General features: G+C 33.3%; 1 long non-coding RNA gene across 1 annotated transcript in view; it reads left to right on the top strand.

Annotated features, from left to right (window-relative positions):
- Positions 1-1,658: 1,658 nt before the first annotated feature.
- LOC140627035 (uncharacterized) overlaps positions 1,659-20,875 on the top strand; it is a 50,233-nt gene continuing 31,016 nt past the window's right edge. Inside the window, exon 1 of the long non-coding RNA XR_012026002.1 lies at positions 1,659-1,821. This is a non-coding gene — a long non-coding RNA (uncharacterized lncRNA). The remainder of the gene's footprint in view (positions 1,822-20,875) is intronic.

Below are 20,875 nucleotides of genomic sequence, written 5' to 3'. Positions count from 1 at the left end.
TAGAATTTTGTCACTTAAAAGAGCAATAATTTACTTATAGAGCAGGAATTTTGTTTGGGCACAGTTGAGTGGTTCTGCTGGTCTGGAGGGACTTACTCATATAGTTGCTACAGATCCAAGTTCACTGGAGAACACGTTTAATCTGCAGGGGTCCCACCGTAGCGGCTATTCTCTGTCACTTCTAAAAGGATGTAGTTTGAAGTTATTCACTTGATGGCAGAATTTTAACATGACCTGGAAGAGGGACTTTTGAAGTCTCTTCTTATATAGTACTCGCTACTGTCTCACTAGCCAGAGCAAATCAGAAGTCCAACCCAGTGTAAAACTGGAAAAATAGATGACAGCACTTAATAAGAGGTTCTTCAAAGTCCTGTCACAAACGGCATGGATAACTGAACGGGGAGAATTAATTGTTTCTAAAGAACACTTTTAATTAGAAGGTGAATTAAAACACAGGAAAATTTTATTTTAATTATGTGTAAATAATTTTACTAAAATCATCTTTTCTTTATTTTTCAGAATCTCTATCATTCTAAAATACATATTTTTATTCTTATAACTTAATTCACTTTATGTTTTTGCTCTATGTTTTGAGCAGTATCTTTCATGTCTCAGAATACTAATTTTTTTTCTTTTTCAATTGACATATAGTGGACATACAATATTATATTAGTTTCAGGTGTATAATATAGTGATTTGAAAATTACATACATTATGAAATGCGCATCACAGTAAGTATAGTTACTGTCTGTCATCATACAAAGTTACTACAATATTATTGATTATATTCCCCATGCTGTAATTTTCATTCCCATGACCTATTTGTTTTACAGCTGGAAGTTTCTAACTCTTAATCCCCTTATTTCACCCATCCTCCACTGCTGCTACACCTACCACCCTGGCAATCAGCAGCTTGTTTCCTATATTTATGTGTCTCTTTCTGTTGTTTGTTTTGTTTTTCAGATTCCACATATAAGTGAGATCATATGGTATTTGTCTTTCTCTGTCTGACTTATTTCACTTAGCATAATGCTGTCTAGATCCATCCATGTGGTCACAAATGGCAAAATTTCATTCTTTTTTATGGTGTGTGTGTATATATATACAGTATATGTATATATACTGTATTTTCTTGATTCATTAAATATGGCTGTTATAAATAATGCTGCAATAAACATAAGTGTGAATATCTTTCTGAATTACTCTTTTTGTTTTCTTTGAGTAAATGCCTAGAAGTAGAATTACTGAATTGTATGGTATTTCCATTTATAATTTTTTAGGAACCTCCATACTGTTTTCTGTAGTGTCTACATCAATTTACATTCCCACAAATAGTGCACAAGAGTTCTGTTCTCTCCATATCCTCCCAACACTCATCGTCTTTTTGACACTAGCCGTTCTGACAGGTATAAGGTCATAACTCATTGAGATTTTGATTTGCATTTCCATGATGATTAGTGATGTTGGGCATCCTTTCTAGTCTCTATTGGCCACCTCATGTCTGTTCAGGTCCTCCTAAATTTATTTTTACTATTTTCTTGGGTGTTGAGTTTTATGAATTATTTATGCATTTTAGATATGAACCTCTTATTCGATATACAAATATCGAATTTACAAATATCTTCTCCCTTTTTTTTTAAGATTTTATTTATTTATTCATGAGAGACACAGGGAGAGAGAGAACCAGAGGGAGAAGCAGGCTCCATGCAAGGAGCCGGATGCGGGACTTGATCCGGGGTCTCCAGGATCATGCCCTGGGCTGAAGACAGGCGCCCAACCGTTGAGCCACCAAGGGATCCCCCAAATATCTTCTCCTATGCGGTAGGTTGCCTTTGTGTTTTGTTGGTTTCTTTCACTGTGCAAAAGCTTTTTAGTTTGATGTAGTCCCAATTGTTTGTTTTGGTTTTTGTTTCCCCTGCCTGGGAGGACAGTTCCAGAAGAGTATTGCTAAGTTTGATGTCCAAGAGTTTTCTTTTGGGAGTCTATGGTTGCAAGTCTTACCATTTAAGTCTTTAATCTGTTTTGTGTTCATTGTGTATAGTGTAAGAAAGTGGTCCAGATGTACTCTTTTGCGAGTAGTTGTCCAGTTTTTCCAATACCATTTATCAGAACACTAATCTTATCCTCAGCAGAATCTACTAATTTTACATTCCTTCATTGAGCTTAACATTTATTTTTATTCAAGAAAAATATTGTTTATGTTTTATTTTCTTGGAAGCTGTCATTTTAATTTCTCTTCTTTTCCACTTGTTTTATTTCAATATGAAAAACCTGCCCTACTAATTCAGCTGTGTATCCTACTTAGGTTATTTTATTTATTTAATGTGTTTAATCATTCTTAGGACACTCATGTAATACACCCCCTTGTTTGTTGCTTTACTTTGTCCTTATGTAGATCATTCTATTATAATGACTCTGGAATTGTTAACTGGCAAGAGCTAGACAATATAGAAAAATAATGTATTTCCATGGCAATACAGTAAACAGAGTACAAATTTAGACTTTTATGATGAGTTTTTTCCTCAGTAATTTTGTTGTCCTTAATTTCTTTTTTAAAAGTATTTTATTTATCTGACAGAGAGAAAGTGCGCTCATGAGTTGGGGCGACCGAGAGAAAGAAGGATAAGCAGATTCCCTGCTGAGCACAGAGCCCAACCTACCATGGGGCTCAAGGCAGGGCCTGATCCCAGGGCTCTGAGATGATGACCTGAGCTGAAGTCATACACTTAACCGAATGAGTCACCTAGGGGCCCCTGTTCTTAATTTCTAACCAGTGGTGAACAAGGATTAAAGAAGTCTTTGCCTACCAGTCAGAATGGCCTCAACTCATTCTGTAGGGGAATTTGTTGGGATTGCCATTTAATCAGGAGGTATTTGTGGCCTAAAAGATGCCATGCTATTAATGAGCAGAGGAACCTTTCTCTTTTAGCTAGAGTACGCTAGAGTGACTTATGCATATCAGGTAGCAGTAGAGTGAGTGGTCTTTTCTCTCTCTTCCTCCAATGAGAAAATTCCCCCCCCTTTTTTTTCATTCTGGTTTCTCCCTTAAATCATTAAAACACTTAATTTCTCTGTGAGATCTCTCTAATACAAAATATGTGGCTTCAAATGTCCTTAGTTTCTTCTACATTGTTACTTAGTAGCTCATCTTATTTTAATTGGTGAAGGAACCATGCACATGCTGAGTAGAAAAGAAAAATAATCTCAGAAAATTATGCCCAGGTCACCATCATAACCAAAGTGTTTTATTTTAAAGTAAGTAAATCCACTTGGATGTTAATCTCTTATATGAAATCATATTTTATGGTTTCTACTATTGCCTACACTGTAGTATTTAATATTTATTGATGACTATATTAGTTTAAGAAGCACTAAACACTGATTTTTGCAAAGACATTACCATGGTCTACATGCTTAATCTGATTCTTAAAAATTATTCCAAAGAATATTAAAGGATAAGGACATGGAAATGATTATGTGTGTGATAGTGCAGCAAAGAAAAATATAGATGCATTTTTCACATTATTTTCTTCCTAATACTTACAACTGGAATATCAATTGTTTGTTTTTTCTTTTCTAACTCGTGTTACTTTTTATATGTTGGATTTATGACCTGTCACAAATTTCTGGTGCTCAGATATAGGTACTATGATGTTTTCTACAATTTTGAGTTATTTGCTTTGCTTTTTAAAATTTTGCCTTGCTATAACTTGTTTCTACTAAATGATGGCAGAGATTGGATTTTCCTGTTTTACAATAAAGATATCTAACAGGTATGTCTGCAGAATGCACAATAACCACTGGCCTTCAGTTACTAGATCTATATAATTGTATCTGTGGCTAAAATCTTCTTTTAGAGAATATTTTCAATATTACAGATGCTAACAATCTGTTTAAATGGATTTTCTAGGCTTATAGGGAAATCACAAAATTGTCAAGCCTCGGTTTGTTTTCTTTTGACAATGTTACCCTGAAATACACAAGTAAATAGACTAGTTTTCCCCTCTGGAAATGTAATTCTCTGTGATATGCTAAGGCAATACATCCCTTTTCTCATATTAAAAAAGCTGATGGGAATTCTTTTATTTTACTCTATATTTGTTTCTTTATACTGACTGTTGTTTTATATGTTGCTTTACACTGAGTAAAGTTTATAATTTCCAAATGTTAGGAATGGTAATACATTCAAGTACAAACTTGATTTGTTGTAAGAGCAATTTTTACCATTCATACTCCAATAAGATTAAGTCATTTAATGTTATGTAATTTAATGCACTAGATGTTTTGAATTTCATCTAATTGAGAACTGTTCTTCTAATTTTGCAGACATATACATATACCTATATTTTTGTGTAAAGATTATTACTGTTCATATATACTGTAAAATTAATCCTAACTTTTCATTACTACCTTGATTTTTTAAAATTTTGTAAGGATTTTTATTATTTTAAAATGTATTTGGGACACCTGGGTAGCTCAGCGGTTGAGCATCTGCCTTTGGATCAGGGCCTGATCCCAGGATCTAGGATCAAGTCCCATATTGGGCTCCCTGAGAGATGCCTGCTTCTCCTTCTGCCTATGTCTCTGCTTCTCTCTCTGTGTGTATCTCTCATGAATAAATAAATAAAATCCTTACAAAAAATGTATTTAACTTTAGTGATGTAAAATGTGGTGTTCAAAGCAGAACAAGTAAAATTTTTCAAAGTAGTACGATGATGGATTACAATTAGATTTTTATTAAACTTTTTTTTTTCAAAGACACCATTTTCTGGGGCACCTGGGTGATACAAACAGTTAAGCACCCAAGCTTTTTTTTAAGATTCTATCTATCTATCTATCTATCTATCTATCTATCTATCTATCTGCAACAGAGAGGCAGAGATATAGGCAGAAGGAGAAGCAAGCTCCATGTAGGGAGCCCAAATTGGGACTTGATCACGGGACCCTAGGATCACAATCTGAGCCAAAGGCAGATGCTCAACCTCTGAGCCACCCAGGTGTCCCATTTATTTATTTATTTGAGAGAGAGAGCAAGGGAGAGAGAGAAAGCATGCACACATTCTGACTTATTTTTTTCATTGTAACTGACTGAGCCAGGCACCGCAAGAATCCAACTCTTTATGTCAGCTCTGGTCATGATCTCAGGGTGGTGGGATTGAGCCCTGCATTGGGCTCCATGCTCAGCACAGAGTCTACTTAAGATTCTCTCTCCCTCTTCCTCTGCCCGTACTCCTATTCTCTCTCTCACTCTTTCTTGGTCTCTCTCACAATATATAAATCTTAAAAAAGAACAAAAACAAAAACAAAAACAGAAACAACAAAAAAAACATAAAGATACCTATGCAGTTTTAGAAAATAGATACCTATTTTCCTATGCAGTTTTTCTTGAATCTTTTTTTCATTATCAACACCCCCTTTTTCTTTCATTATCACCCCAAGAAGTAGCCTTTTTAGATATTTTGTCCTAATCATACACCTAGTCCTGCTTGTGAATGTTACTTATGTTGTTTAGTACTGTGGCCCTTTGGAGGGACATAAACCAATACAATATCTAGGATTTTTTTTTCACCATCCCCAAACATCACCTTTGTTGCAAAAATTTGCCTGAGACAAAGGAGCCTAATATTTATCCTAGATTTGTCCCTGTAAGGGCACATTGAGGGCTTTCTCAGAAGATGACATCTGTGCTCCAGACCTTTCCACTAATCCTTTCTCTTACAGCTATCTTGTTCTAACACTTTTAAATGCTTTGCCACTATAGTTAATCAAACATTTATGGTAAAAATGAATTACTCTATTTCATTGTATTACAAAACATCAAAAAATTTTAAATAGTAAAGAAGAAATATAAATTAAAGTTATGATTTAACACATATGCTTAATATAGGCACCTGAGACAGAAGTACTGACAGAAATGTGTGCTTAGATATGTTGCTTTTTTTTGTTTTAGAAAAATTTGATTCTATTATTTATATAATTTTCATCATGTATGTATATCCCTTGCCTATCCTGTTAATCACAAGTTTTTCACATGTAATAGTAGTTCATAAGGATAGTAAACCTTACTCTGTAATATATGTTCCGAGTCATATTTCCCAAGTTCATTTATAAAATTTGACAGTGTGGAGAAGTGCGGGGTTCCTTTCACTTAAATATAATTAAGGTAATCAATCTATTTCTGTGGAACTACTTGTTATTCATTATCATATTTTTTGCTCTCCCTGTTCTAAATCAGGTAATTATTTATCTATATTATATTCTGCGTGGTCTAATTTTTCACCTTTGAATATTTAATCTAGCTGAAAATTATTTTGGTTTATGATGTAATGGTGGGAGTGTCCAATTTTGTGGTCTCTGGCTTTCAGGATAATGGTAGCAGCATAAGCAGGACAAAATTTCTTGCGATATCATGCAAGATTTTCAAAATCTTTTTCAAAGGTGTATAGGCCCAGTTCATTTGACATGAGTCTTTTTATCAAGAAGCGTTCTACTGTATATATATTTGCGTTTATTCATTCAGAAAGCTATGCATTTACCTGTCATTTATTCACCAAGTGTCTATCAATTACCTATTGTGGGTATCAAGTGTGGTATGTCATATAACAGACCGAAGTACTTGCAGCACTGACTACCACAGTGTACGTAGCTTAGTCATGGATTTGATATGTGTACAGATAATAATAAAACCAGCCTAATGTTAATCTCCTGATTATTTTACACAGTACACAGGTCAAGGAATATTTTTTTTAACACTAAACATTCTTTTTTTTTTTTAATTTTTATTTATTTATGATAGTCACACTCAGAGAGAGAGATAGAGGCAGAGACACAGGCAGAGGGAGAAGCAGGCTCCATGCACCGGGAGCCCGACGTGGGATTCGATCCCAGGTCTCCAGGATCGCGCCCTGGGCCAAAGGCAGGCGCCAAACCGCTGCTCCACCCAGGGATCCCCAGGTCAAGGAATATTAAAATAAAAATTTATAGCCTTTCACACAAAAGTTTTGTTCATGCTTTTTCATGATAATAAAACATTACTCAAATATTATTGACAGTAATGTTTTCCAAATATTCAGAAATCTCAACATATTAATTGCAATGTCAAAATATCAATAAGTATGTTCAACGTTATTTTAGGGGTTTTTTTCTGCCTGTAAAAATGCTCTTCAAGTATAATCTGATCTCAGTATTGTATGCACATCTTTTCAAATCTCCCTTTATAAGGACTAGCATGAATTCAATTAATTTTTCAGAAATGACCTACTTTAGTCATATGTTTTCTAATCCTCAGATCCTCCTTATTTCTATAAGAATTCATAATATTAAATAAGAATTATTTATTATTAAGAATTATTTAATCTTGAAAAGCAAAACATGTTTTTTCTATTATTTTGGCATATGCAGTTTTGAACACCAAAAATGTGAGGACACACTGGCAGCAATAGGTTTATAATGTCAGTATATCAAATCAAAGGGAATGTCAGGAATAATTTTCACTCATGAGATTCAAAGATACATCTTCTAATAGTTTTTATATAATAGGTAGTTTTGATTTTATTCCACACCAGTAAATAAATTGATCTACTTTTTCATTTCTATACTAGAAATTAAAATAAGGATTTGCTTCTGAAATATAAGTTGCTGTTAGATTGAAATCAAAGTGGTGGTGAGGGTCACGAATGCTTGTAATGAGTGGACACACTTTTTTAATTCAGCAGATACTGGAAAATCAAGACTAATATTTGGAACTAAGAGGTCTTTTTGTTGTTGTTGTTATTCGTGCTACTAACTCATGTTTTGGGGATCTAATCTTACTGAATCTCAGTTGCATTATTATTGAATAGCACTTTCTGTTGACTCCCTGTTGTGAGAATTAATGAGACTAAATCACGTCCTAAAATATAATAAGGAAGAAACATTTCATAATGCACAGCTACACTATTTAGAAAAAAATGAGAGCATTGACAGATATATCATGAAAGAAAACAGAATATTAGCTTTAGACAAGGCCATAGCCTGAGCCAATAAAGCACCCAAGTAGGAAACAGTATCCAAATCAAGAAAACAGACAGTTTAGCACATGCTCACAGCTGTTTGTGCTCTTTTTCAGCATTCACCACCTTTAAGCTTGATTATACTATCCTGGCATTTAACAACAGACTAATATAACCTGCTTTAGTGCTTATAAAAATGGAATCCCTCATTATTTTCTCCTTTGGTTATGTGATCTTTGATCATTGTCATCACTCTATTATATTCTATGGTAAATAACTATAGTTTATTGATCTATTACACTATTGGTGGGCATTTGTTTACTTTCCTTTAAAAGCCCAGTACATGCAGTGGTGATATAAACATTTTACCATATACCTTTTGCTAAATATGTAAATACATTTCTGTTGGAAATACATCTAGAATTGGGATTCCTGGACCGTAGGGTGGGCACTGCTCAGTTTTAGTAGAGAATGCTGAATAGTTTTCAAATGGTTTTACCATTTCTTTACTTTCCTTTTAGTACTTAGGTTCACCTGAAATATTATATGTTTACTTGTTTAGTTCCTCCATATATAATGTAATTTCCAAGAGAATAGGTACTTTTTCTGTTGAAGTAAACCCTATGTATGAAAAGTAACTCATATATTGTTTATACTAAAGAAAAGCTTTCATTTTGAATGAGTGAATAAATGTACATTATTTTATGTGTTTTTATATATGCAGAAAATTGGGGGGACCAAAAAGAATGTCTACCTCAACCAGTCTTCTCCATTGTCTTTTCTTTGCATAGTCTCTAAAATATGATAAAAATTGAACATATGTGACATCATGTGAACCATTAGCATGTTGTTTAAATAAGTAGTTTATTGCAATTCTTAGTTTATAGCAAGTTCTTGAAAAAACTGGAAAGAAAAAAAATGGAAAGAAGATTAATATATTTGGATAGATTGACATAAAAATGTTTGGATTTAAATTTTTTACTGTACTTTAAATCTAGGAAAAATGTCAAAATATGAAAAATTATCTTATTTTAAAAGGTATATTTATATGTAAATTTATTATTATGCCCATTTTGAAAAAAAAGGATATCTTTTCCTGGCCTCTTCTGTCTCTGATAGACTTATAGCATTAAGTTACAGAGTTTTATCTGTCAGATCCATGAGTTTAAAAGTGATTACCCTGTTTCTTACAATTCTAGGCAGGATTCTAAAGTTTGACAACTAGAATCTCGCTCAACTTTTTTTTTTTTAGTCTGCTTTTGTCAATCAGAGTTTTGTGTGCTGGGAGATAAAGCAGCTCATTCTATGTACAACTCAATGCTAGCATCAAAAAGGACAGAGCCACTATGATTTTCATAATATATTATTGATATGATTTATGACCTGAAGTTCAGCATTCAGAGAACCAAGAACTTTTCTACAAATATATTTCCCTGCACACATGTGAAATCCACTTGTTGAATCTCAAGTAAAAGACATAAAAATCCAATGGTATAAAATAGGCCACAGGTCGATTTGCTACTCACAAAACCTTACATTTTGATAATTATACTATAAGTAGTAGAAAGTAAAATTGAAAGCTGGATTCACCCAAGCATAAATACTATACATTTACTTTCCATTCTCAGTGCTACTTTTTTTCTGCCCTATTTGGTAGTGCTGAAATATAATGTTTAGGCCAAAGCTCAAACCAAATATATCTAACACATGGAGGAAGAGAGATTTTATTAAATGATGGAAAATCCTTCAGGTTTACAAAAGCATCATATATTGCAAAATAGGAATTATCTTCATTTTTCTTATTACTTCTATTCTTACTTCCAGGAAGGAGAGAAATATGTTCAGATACTGACTGCAGGGCTAGCCGGGAGGGACCTTACAATACCTAAAGACAATTTGTTCTGGCTTTTCTGTGAAGTAGTCATTCTAACCTCCTGATTGATCACCTCCCTGTGCTTTTACATTTCTGATTATGAAAGTCCTCTGTGAATTCATGCAGAGGGTTGGAGGTTGGATGGTGGGAGGAAGAAAAGGAAAGGCTTTCTTCTATTCCCTGAAAATAAATTCTCAATCTTACTGGGTCACTTTATGTCATCGCCATTGTTGCATATTCTCAGACAATATGTGGAAGAGTCCAGAGAAGCTTTCACAGGCAGAAATACATGGATTGAAAGCCTTAAAGGAAAGAGAGAGTGCCTTACGTTTTATTCTATTTAACAGAATAAAAGGAGTTGAAATGTATATTGGTGATATGGGAGGGAAGCAGGGTAGAGAGAACGAAGAAGGCAGAGAAGAAAGGGAAAACAAGAGTAAAGCAGAAGAAAAGAGAAGGGAAGGGAAAGAGAAAGAAGGGAAACAATACAGAGAAACAGGGGAGAGAATTAAATGTAAATTTAGAATACATCTGGAACAACTTCAAAGCCTGTAGCCTGTAGCAATGACCTCATAACCATTGCTTCTACTTGCCCTGCCTCTAATAAAAGCAGGGATGTATATGTATTTTTTCAGAGATTTATTTATTTATTTGAGATAGAGAGAGGCATGCTGGGGGGAACAGCAGAGGGAGAGGAAGATAGAGTCTTAAGCAGACTCTGTGCTGAGCACAAAGACAGATGACACAGGGCTCAGTCTCAGGCCCCTGAGATCATGACCTGAGCAGAAACCCAAGAATCAGGTGCTTAACCGATGCACGACCCAGGTGCCCCAAAGCAAGGAAGTATATTAAGGAAACAATCAGATGAAGGCTTTTAAGACCAGATCTTGGTTGTATTTCTCTAGATATTTTAATAACATTAATAACTTTTATGAGACAGAATAAAAGACAATACAGTTAAAATTGCACCATTAAATGCTCAGCAGGTTTGAAAACCAGTCTCATTTCTATTAACTCAACAGCACCAAATGAGGACCATATCTACCAAGCTGAAGGATTTAATTAATATCATTAAAATAATAGAATAATACATCAAGAACATCAAGGATTTTAATTTTGTCAAATGATTACTTTTTTATATGATCTTATTTGGCCTTACAGCAGCATTCAATGAAATCGACCACTGTCTTTACCTTCAAAGACTCTTTTCTTGGCCTTTCTGACCACTCCCTCTCCTTTTCCTGCATCTGGTTTCCTCTTCACACCACTATGTATTGGAGTCCACAGAACGCTTTCTCCATCCTGCTCTCTCTAAACAGGTCTATTGAGTGATTTCATCTAATCCTTTGGATTTATATATAGTGTAAATATCTCCTGACAGCACCCAAACTTTTATTTCCAAAATAAAGAGAGACCAAGCTTTGGCCCAAACTAGAGAACTGTATCTCTAACAGCCAGTTCTCTATTGTTATATTGTATAACTGGAATGAGGTGTTGGTCAATTGACTAAGTTTTGATAACTCAGAGTAATTACCATGGGGTATATGTATCTTTAGAAATGAAGGGTAATTTTCATGTATTATCCTCATTGTTTGGGCTTTCACCAAAAAAGCTAAGAAAACAGAGCCTTACTCTAAATATTTTATTTTTTGTTCTGTAATGGGATGACATGAGGAAATGGATGGGAGAGCTTAGCACAAAAGAGATGCACTCTTTTTCAAAATAACAAGGCTCTCTGTTATGTTGGTATATTATCTCATTGTGGGATTTACTCTATAACCTATTTCTTAAATCAGGCCACTTTCCATATTCCTTGAACATAAAAGGAGACAGTAGATGGCAGAAGTAGTTTTGTTAGGTAATAGAATAATCACAACAAACTAGGAAAAAAATAGAAGAAATCTTTAAAAGATGGGCAAAGTAAATTAATACAAGAGGTATCTAAGCCATCATTGGTCATTGTATCTTTGAAAAATATTTAATGGCATTAAAATTTTCATGATGTATAGAAGTATACAGAAGTATCCAGATTGTTTTTTTTTTCAGCCACTCATATCCTAAAATTGGAATAGTAGAGAAAGAGTTATCATGGCCTTTATGTAAATATAATGAAATATTTGTGAATTATTCTACGTAATATATTTAATGTGTAACCATAGACTATGTGCCCACAGAATAAGTGCATTATATATATATTTTCATAGGCACCTTTTATAGGCAAATTTATCTCATATTTACTCCTCTCTTTCTATGACTGTGCACTATCATAAATATAGTGCTGATGATGAACATTCTTATTCAGGTCTTACTCAAGGAAAAAAATCCTTAAAAAAAACAGAAAAAATTCCTTATGTAAGGGATACATTGAGCAGATTGTTCAAAAGTAAAAAACATGTCACCAAAAGCAGTCTTGTGTGGTTTCACTGTTTACTGTCATTTATAAGTAACCTTAAAGATAATTTTAGTCTTCTCTTTATTACAAATTGGACCAAAAAAGGCAACCAGCATATTCTTTTACATGCCTTACATACCATATATAATTTGCTATTTTTTAAATGCTAATATTAAAATTTTAAAGTTAGATTAATTTCCTTAATGTGCTCTCATACAAACACAGAAAACTCTTAGAACTTTCTCATAGCCTTTAAAACCTCTGGAATGTAAAACATTCAGTTTTGATCGTTTTTATATCCTAATAACCTGGGTAGAGAAAACCAGGTGAACTGGAAAGATAGTAAGATTCAAAACTGGCATTAGAATGTCAAAAATGGGAATGCATAATTTACAAGCACATCCATTGTATTTAAATTATATTCAGCTTCCAGAATCTTAGGATTTGTGTATGACTATGATTTACTGAGTATATATTGTGAAGGACACTACTGTGAATGCTTTTCTTTTTAATCTTATTTCTTACAACAAACCGTGAAGTAGTGCTCATCATTATATTTGTTTTATAAATAAATAAGCACTAAAGAACAAAGAACAAAGAAGTTGAGTTATGCATAGTCATCTAGTTAGTAAGTCGTGAAACAGATTCAAATGCAATCTCACTCCAAATCCAATACACTTAAACACAATATGAATAATGAGCATAAAAATCAAAGACACAAAACTCATGGTACTCCAGTGCCCCTGCATACACACTTGCTTGTTCTCTCTCTTTATATATATAATGTGTGTATATCTACACTACATACCACTGACATAGGTATTTTTAAAAATATATTATTAAAAAATAAAACTCATAGCCTATCAGGTAGTATGTAAAAGAAAATTATATATATATATAATTTTAAAGTATTCTTATGTCCATTTAATACTCAATTTTTCATTTTAAAGTATTCTTATATCCATTTAATACTCAAATATGGCACTTTTACTTCTTTTCACAGGTAGTAGATTAAAACAATAATAAACATTAAACACAAAAAAGGAATAAACTACCCTCCTCATAATTAAAAATAAAACAAGCAGTCAGTTGGAGTCCCCAAAATAATTAACATATTTCTTAGGTAATTTTTTTTCACACTTTTCACAGTTATTATAGATTGTCTTCTCAAGCATTTTGTTAAATTGTTCCCAGCCTGGTAATTTGTTGCAGGAAGAATAATTTCAAAGTCATACCAAAGGAGATTTGATATTATGTTTCCTATTATTAATATTTTTATATGATATTCTTTGGTCTTTTAAAAAGCATTATATCAGAATATTATAATGCAGAAAATTACTGCTACAGATTTCACATGTCAATACAAATTTGGGGGAAAAATGAGGCCTTGAAAATATCAAGTTTAATTATTAAAGTTTGTTCTTTTATTTTTTTATTTTTATTTTTTTTTAGATTTTATTTATTCATGAGAGTCACAGAGAGAAGACAGAGACAGAGGGAGAGGGAGAAGCAGGCTCCTCACAAGGACCCTCAACCTCTGAGACACCCAGACATCCCTGAAGTTTATTTTAAAACGTATTTGTTGTAGTAGTAAAAAATAGTTACAAATGATATAAAAGCTATCTAATCATTTGAAATATGCTTCTTAAAAATTTTGATCTTAGACTTCTTAGACCAGAATTTTTAGTAAAATTAAAAATAAAATATTACCAATGTTTTAATATCCTATGTTTTTATTTTAAACATTTTAAATTATCCTGAACTTAAACCACTTTGTGAATGTTTTCAAAATACTTTGTATTCTAATACTAGCATCATTTCAAGTCTCATAGGTCCAAACACATATACTTACCTTCTTTCCACTGGTAAAATCTTCTCCTGGGGATAATTTACCAACTTGTTTGATATTAAGGCAAATAGTGTGTTTAATAATGGAGTGGTTAAAGAAGGTAACCTTCTATGTATAAAAGTGATTCATATCCACTTCAGGTCTACAGTGCTTCACTTTGCAATCAGATTTTTTTTTTTAATATTTTGTTTATTTTACAGGACACCTGGGTGGCTCAAAGGTTGAGCATCTGCCTTTGGCTCAGGCATGACCCTGGAGCCCCAGGATGGAGTCCCACATCAGGATTCTGCATGGAGCCTGCTTCTCCTCCCTCTCCCTATGTCTCTACGTCTCTCTCTCTGTGTCTCTCATGAATAAATAAATCAAATCTTTAAAAAAATGTTTTATTTATTTGAGAGAGAGAGCACAAGAGGTGGGGAAGGCCAGAGAAAGAGGGAGAAGCAGGCTCCCCACTGAACAGGGAGCCTGTGGGCTCCATCCCAGGACCATGGGATCATGACCTGAGCCCCAGGCAGATGCTTCACCAACAGAGTTAACCAGGTGCCCCTGCATTCAGATTATTTTTAAGAATAATAATTTTAAAAATCACAATTTAAAATCATAAAATAACTTAAGGGCTCATCCAAAATAAAGTTTGAAATATTAAATTCAGCACGTGAGCAAACACTTAGGATGGTAGAAGAGAGTAAGTAAATAAATGTTGAATTACATAACAGCACCAGGAAACTGAAAGCCTCACAGGAGTGTCACTAATAGAATTCAAGCCCACTGAAATGTACCAGAAAGGCCTAACAATTTAAGGTGCAGTGTATCTATGAATTCAGATGTATGGTAGGAAGATCTTGAAAACAAAGCATTTCACTGAATAAGAATAATTATACTGCAACAAATACATCCCTTTACACTGCATGTTCACCATAGATGATTAGCAGTGTGTTGACTGAAAAGGTAGAAAGACAATTCCCCCAGACTCAGGGCTAATGAACACAACTAAAAGCAAGATGAGAGATTTGTGTGAAAACAGTATTGAGGAAATAAACAACATGATAAATCATGAAAGCTAGCTTATGTTGCTGTTTCAGTTGCCAGATTCCTAGCAAATAGTTTTAAACCCATGGGGGGAGGGATAAAAGGATTCTCTAAGGAGTATTAATAAGACAAAGAGAAGGGACATAAAGCCAGCTTTTCACCTCCTTTTCTTTATTACCATAGAGTGTTGTCATAAGTTTTAGAAATACACACAGAAATTCCAATCAATATAAGTATACATTTATAGCCAAGGTAAGGGTTTCAGACTTAAAGTCTTAAGGTAAAGTCTAATTTCTGACATGAGTTTCCAAACCAAACCAAACCAAACAAAAACGCCCCACCATAATTTAAAAAATTAACTCAAAGGAAACAGAGATAATATAACATCCATTATAAGAACAGACCACCATTAAAAGAACAGAGAAGATTTAGAATAGAAGAAAAAAAAAATCAAGCTAGGTAGAATTTAAAAACCAAAAATAGAAAATTTGGACATAAATTGAAGACTTCTTTAGAGAAAAGATAAATGTGTGAAAAATTAACACATTTTTAATTATATAAATTTATAGGTTGCTGTATCTAAATGCCATAATAAATTCAATCTAAGACTCCCAACAGTTAGAAGATGCTGTATTAAGAATCCATTAAAATAGTGTTGCTAAATGAATTATTACAGAACATTGATTATAAGACACATCCTTATATAGGTGTTAAAATGCAAAATAAAACAGAACAAGAACATAACTATAAGTCCAATAAAATGTTTTAAAATCAGTTCCATAATGGAAAAGGAAAAGAAAACTGGAGGAAATAATTTAACAAAGAAATATATAAAGAAGTAGCTATAAATAAAGGAAAACATGCTTCAAATTCAAATACAAAGGAACCAACAAAGTCCTAGCACTGCAAATTAAAGATATACCATAATTTGAATATATGATATTCTAAAATATTGGACCCATTGGCATCCCAAGGCTGATAAAGCATAATACCACAAGCTAGATTGTTTAAACAGAAGAAATAATCTCACAATTCTAGAGGCCAGAAGTCAAAGGATTAGAGAATCACATTTTCTGCAAAGGTTCTAGAGAAGCCCTCCTTTCCCCTCAGAGAGTCTGGTGGATCCTGATGTTCCTTGGTTTGTGTCAGTAGAGCTCCAATCTCTCCTTCCATCTTCACATGGGCTTCTTCCCTGTGTGTGTCTGTGTCTTTGCCCTCTCTCTGCCTTTAATGAGGACAGTGGTCATTGAGATCACCTGATTTAATCTTGTAGTCCTTATTTTAATGATATCTGCAAAGACCCTTATTCCAAATAAGGTCACATTCTGACATTCCAGAGGTTTGGATTTGGGCATATCTTTTGGATGACATGATTCAACCTACCACAATATTAATAGCAATTATTAAAGATTGGCAATAAAATGTATTATTTTTTCTCAGTATGCTTATATCATGAAATTTTCTGTAATGAAAACATATTGCTTATCTGAAAGGAAAAAAATGAAAAAGATTTAAGGGCTTTTAGATATATGACTCTTATTGAAAATGAGATTAAACAGCTAAATAGCAAAAAAATAAAATAAATTAAAAAATAAATAAATAGCTAAATAGCTTCGTAATCATCGAATGTATATCAAAAACCTAATAAGAATAGTTAAAAGTTACCATCAAGTACCATTATGACATCATTGCAAAAAATATTATGACCTTTGTATAATTTACAGTGTAATGTTTTTCTGGTTATTGAAGCATTTCCCGTGGAAAACTCTAAAAATGACTACAAACTTAATATGCAAAGATGTTCATATAAAATAAAACTATTTCTGTAAAAAGCTTTAAATGATATTGGTTAACATAATTGTAACACAGCGCCATACAAAAATCACTTACTGGCTTGAAAATATCTTGGGAAAATAGTAACATTGTTATTATGAACATAAATATTTTTTACTTTTACATTAATTATTACTACAGTTGCGCATCTACAACAATATATTTGACTTATATACCACACTCTTAATAGTACATTTAACAAATGCTATAATTTGCTAAATTCTTCATGAGAATCAAGTAAAGATTCATAAAATGTATAAAGGGTAATATCTAACATTATTATGACTCAATGTAAAATATTGTTTTCATTATGTCATGTTCTTTGAGTTCCTGGTTTAAAAATTACACAAGGTTATAATGTTAAAATATGTGTTATGATAATAACTATACAAGTGATTGAACAGCTTTCAACTTAAATGTAAAAATGTCTTAAATCCTCATCTTTATTGTTTTAGTAGCAGAATAACAGTGACAATATAAAATGAGAAAAAATCAGAATCATTTAAGAATAATTGAAATTTATTTTTGAAGTAGTGTTAGAGCTTGTAAATAATGGAGTTCCTTATTTCTCCAGCCATTTGGTATCAGTGAGATAAAGAAACCTTTGCTTGGTGTCACCTGAGAGATTATTCACTAAAGAATCAAAGGAAGAGTGATTTAAGCCATTTATTTATATGCCATAAATTCATTTTATTTGTATGCCATAAACCAAAAATGATATTGCTATCATTTATTAGCAATAGGATAAGATAAATAATTATATAAGATAAATAATTATATACATAGTGACATTTCAGCTTTGTAATATTAGATGCATTTCCCTTATTGTTATTTTTTAAAGTTAGTATTAACAGTCAGTAGACGTATAGTCACTTCCACAAACTATGTTTCACATACTGCATTGATTAAGTTTTGTTTTTTGCCCTCATTTGTTCGTAACTTTAGAGAAAAGAATCATCAAAAACATTTATTGTTCTGGAGGGAGGACGGAGGAGGATAGGGTAAAAGGGTGATGGGCATTAAAGAAAACATTTGTTATAATGAGCACTGGGAGCTTAATGCAAGTGATGAATTACTAAATCTATGTCTGAAATTAGTAATACACGACATGTTAACTAACTTGAATTTAAAATCTTTAAAAAAATTATGTGTTAAATATCACAGAGGATAATGGGTTTTATATGAATTATGTAGGTAAAAAAATGATCAAGGATTCTATTCATGGATGTGAATAAATGCTCACAAACCAAGTCACTTTTAATGAAGGCTTTAAGGGAGAGGTAGACCCTCCAGGTGGAAGGGCCACATAGGTCATTTCAGGAATTGTTGGAAAGAAGTTGTCATAATGTAACCCACACACGATGGATAGGAAGCAAAAGTAAAAACAAAGCATGGACCTCTAGAGAACATGTGTCCAGTGATATTTAAGTTTACTAGGGACAATACTCTTTATAATTTAGAAAGTAAGAAATCACAGTTGGTTAAAGGGTTTGTTTTTACTTTGATGCTACATTCCATTTGCTGAGAAAATTGTCTTTCTCCAAAAGGCATGGATTCGAAGGTACACTTTCCAAGCATTAGGAGAAGGATTCCAGTGCCAACCTAAACCTCAGGGTGCACTTTTCAGTGCAGATCCTAAAAATAGCAAGAAGGGAAGCAGCGTAGCTCTAGAAAGTGAAGGCATGGCAGGAAATCAGTGAAGGAGCAGAAGCAGGACTCGGAGATTAGCAGCACAGGAAGAAAACACGGTATAAAGGGAATTCAACAAGAGGCCTTCCAGGAAATAACAAGACAGCAGGAGCAAGCAAACCGCAGGGTAGACGAGAGAATATGCTCCCTCACATATAAGAGAGTGGCACACATAAGAAAGAAGGCAGGAAAATGACTGAAAGAGTTGGAAAGACTTTTTAGAGGGGGTGTTCAGGGTCAAAAGGTATTGTGATTGCTGAACGTGGAGAAGCTGAAAAATAAGAGAAGAAGATACGATACAGAACAAGGCCACCATGAGATCACAAAAACTTGTCAAGGATGAATTTTGTGTTATCTCTGACTGTGGAATATGTTCTAGGAAGACAGTGCACCTAAATTTCATGGAAATCTAATATATACAATGTCTGGCCCACACTAAATTTTTCCCGTCTACTTTATATAATTAGAAAATGATGCACTTATAACTTAACCTTTTCTTGAAAATAAAATTTAAACACCAAATCCTGAAAACTGTATAGATAAATGTTACTAAGCCATTTTGGCTTGTTCAGCACTTTTGAGAATATATTGAAAGGTATAAACTCTCCCTCCAGAGAAAAAGAATAATTTTAACATGTATAAAATATTTTGGCTTACTTTCTTATCTTGGAATTTATGTATTTCAGAGAGAAAGGCTATAAAAATAATTGCATTCCTTTCATTCTATTTTTATGCAAAAACCAATGGCTACAGTTCTGAAAAAGTGAGATGAATCTAAATGTTGCAAATCATGGTTTTTTAAAGATGCTTTAAATTTACTCAAAAGTAAATTTCAACATCAAAACTGCGATTGGTTTTAATAATAACTTGAAATTTGAAGTGATTTTGGCATAGCAACTTACTTGTAATAAGGGCCTTTAATCAATTTCTATTATTTATTTTGATGACAGAAAATGTTCAGATCTTGGAGTGGGTATATAGCGATAGCCAAAATTAGGTTTTGCATGATCAATGCACTTTAAAAAGCAGAAAGAGATTTGTGTCAGCCAAGGCTGGAATTCACCAAGATCTTTACATTTTCCTCAACCCATTTAAACCACGTATGTCAAGTTGAGCACCATCAATTTGTCAGCACTAGAGTGACTATGAATGAACATTCAAATCTTAAGATTATCCAAGCATATTATTTGCCTGCATTTCAACTTTATTATTTAATATTAACCTTTCACTGCTCTCCTCAAAATACTTTAAAAGCACCCTGCATTATTTCCAGGGGCCTAAGGGGTTTGCTTGGTACAAACATGGCCAAGCTTGCTAATATTCTTTTTAAAATCTGCATAAGATCTCCCTCTGAAGCAACAAGTTTTCTTAATATTCTTCAGGTCTATTCTACTCTTAGAAATTGCCCAACACAATGTAATTTCTTCTTTTCTTCCTGGGTAGAATTAGCATTTCCCAGCCTTTGGTGTAGTTAAATAGAGCCATGAGGCTGAGTTCCAGTCAATGAGGTATGAACATTGAAATAATGTGAATTCTTTCCAGTTCTGGCTCATAACAACTCCCACACATGCTCCATTATGTTATTCTTCCTTCTGGCTGACTGGAATACAGATTATTTTACGGCTATCTTGAAAGTCCTGTGTTGAAGATCATGGCGGAGCTTTGGTCAGCCTCTATTCTTGAATGATTAAGCAGAGAAAGGCTGTCCTGCTTACTTCTTTACCTACCCAGTATTGTTGCAGGAGAAAGAAATACATTTTCCATGTCTGAGCCTGTAAATATCTCAATACATTCTTGTTTAGAATTAGACTATCTATATGATGCAAAAGCATGTACCTTGAAATGGGCCTAAGAGAATTTAAAATATGTCAGCGCCCCTGTAGACTGTGAAAAAAAAGACAGATGGTGAGAAAATAGACAGTTGATGTTGGAAAGCTGGTATGGTATTATCCATTGACAAACATTTGGCAATGTTGTGGCAAGTGAGAAGTGAACTAGATTTCTGCAAAACACCTTAGCTTCAGGTAATTGGGAAGATCCAAGATAGTAATGTATAATACAATAGAGAGGTAAGCTTGTGGGAAGTGGGAAGAGGGGCAGAGAAGGGAGTCCAGTTTACAAGCAGGAATGAAAGGCAGAGAAAGAAGCTCAATAATGAGGACTTTGCAGAAATAGAACTGGTTTTAAATACCAAATAATAAGAAACTAGTTGTACAGTG

The sequence above is a fragment of the Canis lupus genome, chromosome 38 (assembly GCF_048164855.1).
Source record: "Canis lupus baileyi chromosome 38, mCanLup2.hap1, whole genome shotgun sequence".
Classification (NCBI taxonomy): domain Eukaryota; kingdom Metazoa; phylum Chordata; class Mammalia; order Carnivora; family Canidae; genus Canis; species Canis lupus.
Note: the sequence above shows the minus strand (reverse complement) of the source record. Positions and strands in the feature narration are given on the sequence as shown.